The 9,864-nt window shown below is 38.2% G+C and overlaps 1 pseudogene; it reads left to right on the forward strand.

The window, feature by feature from the left end:
* The first annotated feature begins 540 nt into the window (after positions 1-540).
* LOC104652385 (non-selective voltage-gated ion channel VDAC2 pseudogene) lies at positions 541-1,424 on the forward strand (annotated as a pseudogene).
* Positions 1,425-9,864: the final 8,440 nt, after the last annotated feature.

Below are 9,864 nucleotides of genomic sequence, written 5' to 3' on the forward strand. Positions count from 1 at the left end.
GAAGGGAAGAATTTAGCTCTTTCCTTAAGCTGGGACATCCAGATTATGCTGCCCTTGGACCTCAGAGCTTCTGATTCTCAGGCCTTTGGGCATGGAACTTACACCAAGGAGGCCCCTGGTTCTTAACCATTTGGTCTTGGACTAAGATTTACATAATCGGTCTCTCCAACTCAAGCTGAATTACAGCAATGACTTTCCTAGTTCTCCAGTTTGCAGATGAAAGATCATAGGGCTTCTTGGCCTCTGAAAGTGTGTGATCCAGTTCCCATAATAAATTTCATTTTATCTTCTATTATCTATCTATTTTATTGATTCTATCTTATTGATTCTACTTCTAAAGAAACCACTAATACAGCTCAAAAATATTTTTTTCATTTTAAAAATATTCGGGCTGCAAGTGGAATGGTGCCTCCACTTTGTCCTCCAGCCAAGGCAACTTAACACAAACTCAGGCAAATCCAGTGGCCTCAGCTGTAAACAAAGCAGTGGGGGTAGTCCCCATCAGGAGAACGCCAGTTTATCTCATCCCAAGTCTTCACCATGGTGACCTACAGACAGACCTGAGCAGGGCCAATGTGTATTTCTCCATCACATGCTGACCTAGGCATCACTGTCAGAGATATTTTCTCTGAAGGATTTGGTTTGGAGTTGGTGAAACTGGAGGCGAAAAAAAAGTCATGCAGTGACATGGAATTCTCAATACCTGGTTTATTTAATACAGACACTGGTAAAAATTACTGGGATGTTGGAGACCAAATATAAATGGTGTGATTATGGTCTGACTTTCTCAGAAAAGTGAAAAACTCTGGGAACAGAACAGTCTGGGAACAGAAATCACAACTGAAGACCAGATTTGATGAGGTTTGAAACTGACGTTAGATACTACCTTCTCACCAAACACAGGAGAGAAAAGTGACAAGATCAAGTCCTCTTATAAGCAGTATGTATACACTTTGACTGTGATGTTGACTTTCATTTTGCAGGAGCTGAAACCCATGGTTTGGCTGTCTTTGGTAAAGAGGCTGGCTTGCTGGGTACCAGATGACCTTTGATAGTGTCAAGTCAAAGCTGACAAGGAATAACTTCACAGTGGGCTATATAGGACTGGAGACTTCTGACTACACACTAATGCCAATGATGGGACAGAATTTGGAGAATCAATTTATCAGAAAGCATGTGAAAATCTGGACACATCAGCGCATCTTACTAGGACATCAGGTACCAACTGCACTCATTTTCGCATTGCTACTAAATATCGATTGGATCTCACTGCTTCCATTTCTGCAAAAGTCAACGACTCTGGTTAACTGGAGTGAGCTACACTCAGACATTGAGCCCAACAAATACTGTTGATTCTGGTAGACAGGAAGAGCTTTAATGCAGGAGGCCACAAATTTGGGCTTGCCCTGGAGTTAGGAGCTTAATCCAGCTGAAAGAAACCCTCAGGATGTCAGAAGATTTGGCCTTAGTATATTTCCAGTAGGGCTCCCCACCACCCAACAAAAAAAAAGGTGATCAAAACTAAGAATGATCTAAACAAGAGCTGTATTTTAAGTATTTAGATGGTTACTTGATAGCTGCTTTATAGATGAACTGATTATCTATCTAGATACAGTTGTGCAGTCGCATATGTATTATTTAAAAACATGTAGACCAGGCCCAGTGGCTCATGCCTGTAATCCTAGCACTTTGGGAGGCCGAGGTGAGTGGATCACTTGGGGCCAGGAGTTCAAGACTAGCCTAATGAACATGGCAAAACCTTGTCTCTACTAAAACTACAAAAATTAGCCAGGCTTGGTGGCATGTTACTATAGTCCCAACTACTCAGGAGGCTGAGGCAAGAGAATTGCTTGAACTAGGGAGGAGGAGGTTGCAGTGAGCCGAGATCACACCACTGTACTCCAGCCTGGGTGGCAAGAATGAGACTCTGTCTCAAATAAATAAATAAATAAATAAATAAAAAGATATTTAGGCCAAGCACAGTGGCTCACGCCTGTAATCCCAGCACTTAGAGAGATCGAGGTGGGTGGATCATTTGAGGTCAGGAGCTGAAGGTGGCCTGACTTTAGTAGAGCCAGCCAGTCTCTACTAAAAATACAAAAATTAGCCAGACATGGTGGTGTGCACCTGTAATCCAAACTACTCATGAGTGTGAGGCTGGAGAATTGGTTGAATCTGGGAGGCAGAGGTTGCAGTGAGCTGAGATTGTTCCACTGCACTCCAGCCTGGGCATCAGAGAGAGACTGTCTCAAAAGGATAAAATAATAATAATAATAAAATAGATGTTTATGAAAACTGTGCAAACAATGTATTATTGGTGAGTGGCACATTTAACAGTTAAATGCACTCATACCTATATTCCCAGTGTTTTAGGAGGCTGAGGTGGAAGAATCACTTGAGGCCAGGAGTTCAAGACTAGCCAGGGCAATATAGTGAGGCCCTGAATCTACAAAAAAAAAAAAAAAAATTTTTTTTTTGAGACAGAGTCTCACTCTGTCACCCAGGCTGGAGGGCAGTGGTACAGTCTGAGCTCAACTGTAACCTCCACCTCCCAGATAAAAGCAATTTTCCTGCCTCAGTCTCCCAAGTAGCTGGGATTACAGGCATGTGCTACCATGTCCAAATATTTTTTTTGTGTGTGTATTTTTAGTAGAGATGGGGATTCACTGTTTTAGCCAGGGTGGTCTTAACCTCCTGACCTCATGATCCACCCACCTCGGCCTCCCAAAGTGCTGGGATTGCAGGCATGAGCCACCATGCCTGGCCAAAAACTTTTTAAAATTTTTAAAAATTACCCTGGTGCGGTGGCATGTGCCTGGAGTCCCACCTGCTGGAAAGGCTTAGGTGAGAGGATTGCTTGAACCCCAGAGTTCAAGGCTGCAATGAGCTATGATCATGCCACTGCACTCCGGCATGGGCAACAGGGAAGTTTTCCATGTGTAAACTATTCTATGATACCAGCAGACTAAATAATATCATTTTTCTAAATGATTTTTAAAATAAAATTTGTTCCAAATCTAAATTATAATAGCTAAATTAGTGGGTGGTCCAAAACTTAACCACTTCTGGGGCTTTCTCTAATTCCTTTAAGACAATGCAAGATCATACAAACATCTCAGGTCTATATGGTCCAGGAGATTAGGAGGTTCATGGTCAGCAAACTAAAGCTCCCATTGCTGCCAGAACCCCTCACCAAGATCCATTTGGAGCAAGAGTTGTCACTCATGTTGTACTAAGCTCCAACTTGGAGGCCATCAAAGTCAGGTACCTCTAACCTCTTGTTGGTTCTGCCATCTCTGTGATACCCTATGTGAGCAGGTACACGTTGCTTCCAAGAACCAAAAACCTCTTTTCTCCACCAGCCCAGAGATATTTTTGTTCTTCATCCCAGCTTTGATACTTTCATTTTTCATGTCTAGAAGATTTACCTGCTACTATTCTGCAGGAATATAGCTTAATTCTCATTCATGAATTAAGAAATTCAAAATCACATCCTGTTTGTAGTTTTCTACCAGGTGGCCCATTCTGTCCAGCAATCCCTTTGCTTTTTTCTTGTATGGGAACATAATGATGTTAACTTTTCCCTGGAAGTGGAAGGAGATTTGACACCCACCCAAAAATCCTATAGAGAAAAGAGAAATATCACACTTTTCTTCCTGAGAAGACAGCAATATTGAGCATTAAAACTGAAATTAAGGCCAGGCGCAGTGGCTCAAGCCTGTAATCCCAGCACTTTGGGAGGTCGAAGTGGGTGGATCACGAGGTCGAGAGATCGAGACCATCCTGGTCAACATGGTGAAACCCCGTCTCTACTAAAAATACAAAAAATTAGCTGGGCATGGTGGCGCGTGCCTGTAATCCCAGCTACTCAGGAGGCTGAGGCAGGAGAATTGCCTGAACCCAGGAGGCGGAGGTTGCGGTGAGCAGAGATCGCGCCATTGCACTCCAGCCTGGGTAACAAGAGCGAAACTCTGTCTCAAAAAAAAAAAAAAAAACAAAAACAAAAAACTGAAATTAAGTTTTAGAAGGTTGCTTGCAATAATTTTTTTCTGCTAAAGTTGCTGTCTGTAATGCACATATGTGAATGGAAAACCTTATTTTAAAAAATAAGTTTTAATGCTTTTTAAAATGCCACATTTGTATGTAAAATAAGATAGTTATGAGAATTAAGTAAAATAGTGTAAAAGAGTTTAGTCAATATTAAAACATTAAATAAAATGTAAGTAGTGGTATAGAACTATTGTTTTACTGCCTTATAATAAAGAAAATACAGTAACAGTTGAAAGAGCATTTTACCAAATCATTTCCCACAAATTTTCTGAAATGTATTAGAAAAATTCCAATGTTAAAAGAGCTAAATGATTTGAAAGGAAAATTACTATGCTATATAGATTTGAATATGAAAAATATATAATCACCTTTCAGGTTCAATTGTTCCTATTATTTTTTAAAAACCCACTATGGATATCTGAGAGAACCTAAAAATAATTTACTTCAAAGTATATTTTAAGCTATAAATAATATGTTATATATTCTGGTGTTTCCAGAGGGTATATAGTTTATACTCTTTGATCGATAATAGTAATAATAGCTAACCTTTATTGAGTAATTGATATGTGTTGGGCAATGTTCTACATACTTTACATGTATTGAATTAATTGATTCTCACAAAAGTCCTACAAAGTTGGCCCTTTTTTGCTTTTTTTGACAGATGGAGATTGTGTTTGCAAAGCCAGGGAGGAGAGAAGAAGCATGAAGCACCTTGTTATGCCTAGAGAATTAAGTGTAATGGGCAATAGGGTGCAAGATGAGGTCAATAGGCTATGAAGGAGCAAAGTTGTAAAAACCAAACAAGCATTCCTAATGAAGCACAACCAGATTCACATGTTAGAAAGGCCACTTTTAATGTGATATGGATAAAAGACAGGACAGGGGAAACACAAAAGCAGAGCCACTGGATATGAGAACTTACCCATTATAAAGCATCATTCACAATTTATAACATAAATTATAGTTTAGTAGTCTACAGCTTATAAAATTCTCCTACAGGCATTACATCTTACTGCTATAACAGAGGTGGTTTCCAAGCCACAGGGAAGGAGGGCAAACCCAAACAGAGCCTGGCAGTCTGTCTGAATTGAAGAATCAAAGATTGCAGCTTGAAGACACCAACGAAGCTCGCATTTGTAGAAGACATTACAGAGACAGAGAGAGAGAAAGAGAGAGATAAAGAAAGAGAGAGAGAGAGAGAGCATGTGCGCAAGAGAGCAAGCCACATGTCGCGGCTCCCACCAGTAATCTCAGCAGTTTGGGAGGCCAAGGTGGGTGGATCACCTGAGGTCAGGAGTTGGAGACCAGCCTGGCCAACATGGCAAAACCCCACCTCCATGCAACTAGAAAAATTAGCCAGGTATGGTGGCACACACCTGTAATCCCAGCTACTCAGGACGCTGAGGCAGGAGAATCATTTGAACCTGGGAGGCAAAGGTTGCAGTCAGCCAAGAATGTACTGGGGCTGGGGTGGGGTGTGGGGAGAAAGAGAAAGAGAAAGAGAGAAAGAGAAAGAGAAAGAGAAAGAGAGAGAGAGAGAGAGAGAGAGATCTAAAGATTTACAGAGGAGATCTCCTTCAGTCTTGAATTATGTCTACCATAATTTATAGGTTGAATCCCAACCCCTCATTTTATTGGAGCTAGGGCCTTTATAGAGGTAATTAAGTTTACAATGAGGGAATCGGGGTGTGGCCCTAACCCAATAGGATTAGTCTCCCAATAAAAGGTAGATGGGACACTAGAGATCTCCCGCTGTCTATCTGCCCCTTGTCCCTAACATGTACAAAGAAAACGTCACATGAGCACACAGCAAGAAGGTGCTGTCTGCAAACCAGAAGGAGAACCCACACCAGAAACCAACCATACTGGACCTTAATCAGACTCCCAGCCTGCAGAACTGTGAAAAAATAAATATCCATGGTATTTTCTTATGGCAGTCTTATCTGACTAATATTGCACCCAATAAAAAATTGCCAATAAAAAATTGCCAGGTATGTAGAAAAGCCGGTCCATATCACCATAAAATTAGAATAGAAACAAACCCAAAAATGACAGTGACAGGGATTTTTAAATAAATAAATAATTGTTTTAAAACAGGTGTTGCAAATATACTCAATATGCAAAAGAAGATAAAAGAAAGAGAAATATAAGCCTCATAACAAAAGAAATGATAGATATTTAAAAAGACACAAATGAGACTTCTAGAGATGGAATATCTTATACTTAAAATATCTTATATTTAAAATAGATATACACTGGATAAGATTAACAGCTGATTATACATTGCAGAAAAACGGTGAGTAAAATTGAAGACATAATAATAAAAATTATTCAAAATAAAGCGAGCACAGAAAGGAAAAAGTCTGAGAACTAAAATGAACAGAAAATAAGTGACACGTGAGACAATTTGCAGAGTCTAACTTACATATAATTGGAGTATCAAAAACAGAAGAGGTAGAAGAAACAAAAAACAAATTTTTGAAGAAATAAAAGCTAAAAAAGTATCAAACTACAGATCCAAGCAGTTCAAAAAGTCCCAAGCAGAATGAAACTAAAGAAAAACACATTGAGACATTAAAAAATTAAACTGCTGACAACTACTGCTAAAGTTAACATTTTAAAAGCAGTGAGAAGAAAACAAAGACACATTACATACCGAAAAACAAAGAATTACCGCAAACTGCTCAGAAAGTTGTTAAAACATAATAAAGAAAAACCTTTAATATGCTGAATGAGAAAAAAAAACTGCCAAACTATAATTTTTTACTCAGTGAAAATTTCTTCAAAACTGACATGAAATTAAGACTTTTTTTTTCTTCCAGAAAAACAACCACTGAGAGAATTAACCCTCAATAGAACTGCACTACAAGAAATGTCAAAGGACATCCTTTAGACAGAAGGAACATAAAATCAAAGAAAAATCTGTAGCTGTACAAATGAATGAAGAGCGCTGGAAATGGAAATAAAGTGGGTAAATGTAAACATTTTTTAAACTGTAAAACTAATTTTGTACTTTAAAAAATATATTGTGGTGTTTGTAGTATATAGAAAAATAAATTTGCCACAAATAATGGAAACTTTAAAAATAGTAGTATATTCTTATAAGGTTCTTCCAGTACACATGAACTGGTATAATATATTTGAAAAGGTACTATTATTGCAAGGTAAAGATGTATAGTATAAACTCTAGAGTATCCAATAAAAAAAAAAACTAAAACTAATAGTAAAAATAAAATAAAATTCAAAATAGTAATTAATCAAAAATAAAGACAGGAAAAAGAAAAAAGGAACAAGAATGGATGAGACAAGTAGAAAAAAATTGCAATATCATAAATAGAAATCCAACTATACTGAAAATTGTAATACATTAAATTGTCTGAACAGCTCAATTAAAACATTGAAAAAGCAGAACTCGTCAGATTGAATCAAAAAGCAATACCTAAGGCATTATCTAGAATAAAACTGCTTTAAATATAAAGACATTTAGTTTAAAAGCAAAAGGATTTAAAAAGTACACAAAGCAAACATTTTGAAAAGAAGCTAGAGTGCTCATATTTATATGAAACAAAGCAGAGTTTATAACAATAAATGTAACATAAATAGTACCAACTTTAAGTTATAAAATAAACAAGTTCAGTAAATCTAATAAACAGCTTTGATGGTAATTATATGTGTTAACTGATTTCACTGTGGTAATAATTATACATTGTATACATATATCCAATCATTGTGTTGTACACTTTGAATATTTGTAATCTTTATCGATTAAATTTTTTTAAAACAATTATATTCATAATTTTGAAGGGATTGATTCCTCAGTATATATAAAAATCCTATATGTGGATATGCTAATACCAGAGCTTTAAAACTGATAGAAATTGGAAAAAAAAAACTACACATATCCAATATTATAATTGAAGATATGAACACGTCACCCTCAGTAATTGATAGAAAAAGCAGGCAGAAAATTAGCAAGGGTATAAAAGGCATGAACAGAAGATTGACCAGTCTCAATAAATTTAAGAAAACTGAAAGTTTTCTTATATGAAGTTCTGTGGTCACTAAAGAATTAATTTAAAAATCAATAATATTTGGGAAATCCTCACATCTGGATATTAAATAACACATCTATAAATAAACCATAGGTAAAAGAACAAATTAAAGAAAATTTGAGCTAAGTGAAAACATAATTTGTAGAATGCAGTTAAAGCAGTGCTTTAAGGGAACTACATAGCACTAATAAAGATCTAAAATCAATGATCTCAGATTTCACTTTAAGAAACAAAAATAGAAAAGCAAACAACTCAAAGTAATTAGAAGAAAGAAAATAAAGCTGAGTGAAAAAAAAAACAAGAAAAAAAGTAAATCAAAGAAACTAAAATCTAGTTCTTTGAACACAGAAAAAAATTGCTAAGCCATAAATTGGACTAATTAATAAAGAAAACATGTAAATAACCAATATCAATAATGAAAAAATTGATATAAATATATTTTAGACATTAAAATGATTAAAAGGTAATATCATGAGCATATTATACACTTATCAACATCTTGAATGTAATGGGCTAACTCCTTGAAATATATAAACTGACAAAAGATTCCTCAATAAAGAACAAATAACTGGATAGACAGCCTTATAATGACTAAACATATTGAATTCATAATTGATATTCTCTTCATAAGAAAGCTCCATGCCTAGATGACACTGGTGAATTCTACTAACCATATAAGGAAGAAATAACATCAATTTTGCACACATGCTTCCAAAAAATAGAAAAGAAAATACTTCTCAACACACTTTGTCAGTCCAAATCACCTTATTTGAAAACCAGAGGGCTGGCAAGATGGCTGCATAGGAATAGCTCCAGCCTGCAGCTCCCAGCCAGATCAACACAGAAAATGGGTGATTTCTGCATTTTCAACCAGCTCATCTCACTGGGACTTGTTAGACAGTGGGTATAGCCCACAGAGGGTGAGCCAAAGCAGGCTGGGGCATCACCTCACCCTGGAAGCGCAAGGGGTCCCGAAATTCCCTCCCCTAGCCAAGGGAAGCCTTGAAAACTCTGCGGTGAGAAACGATATATTCTGGCCCAGGTACTACGCTTTTCCCGTAATCTTCGCAACCCACAGACCAGGAGTTTCCCTCGGGTGCCTACAACACCAGGACCATAGGTTTCAAGCACAAAACTGGGTGGCTGCTTGGGCAGACACTGAGCTAGCTGCAGTTTTTCCATATACCACAGTGGCGCCTGGAACGCCGGAGAGGCAGGACCGTTCACTCACCTGCAAAGCTGACTGAAGCCAGCGAGCCAAGTGGTCTAGCTCAGCGGATCACAACCCCACAGAGCCCAGCAAGCTAAGATCCGCTGTCTTGAAATTCTCGCTGCCAGCGCAGCAGTCGGAAGTCGTCGTGGCACGCTGGAGCTTGGCGGAGGGAGGAGCGTCTCCGCCATTACTGAGTCACCAGAAGGCAATTTTTCCTTCATAGTGTAAACAAAACCTCCAGGAAGCTTGCAGAAGCATCGCAGAGGGAGGGGAGTCCGCCATTACTCAGGCTTGAGAAGGCAATTTTCCCTTCACAGTGTAAACAAAGCCTCCTGGATGTTCCAGCTGGGTGGACCCCACCGCAGCTCAGCAGAGTAGCTGTAGTGGGACTGTCCCTCCAGTTTCCTTCTCTCTAGACAGGGCATCTCTGAAAGAAAGGCAGCAGCCTTAGTCAGGGGCTTATAAATAAAACTCCCATCTCCCTGGGACAGAGCACCTGGGAAAAGGGGCAGCTGTAGATGCAGCTTCAGCAGATTTAAACGTTCCTGC

This window comes from Saimiri boliviensis, chromosome 18 (assembly GCF_048565385.1).
Source record: "Saimiri boliviensis isolate mSaiBol1 chromosome 18, mSaiBol1.pri, whole genome shotgun sequence".
Classification (NCBI taxonomy): domain Eukaryota; kingdom Metazoa; phylum Chordata; class Mammalia; order Primates; family Cebidae; genus Saimiri; species Saimiri boliviensis.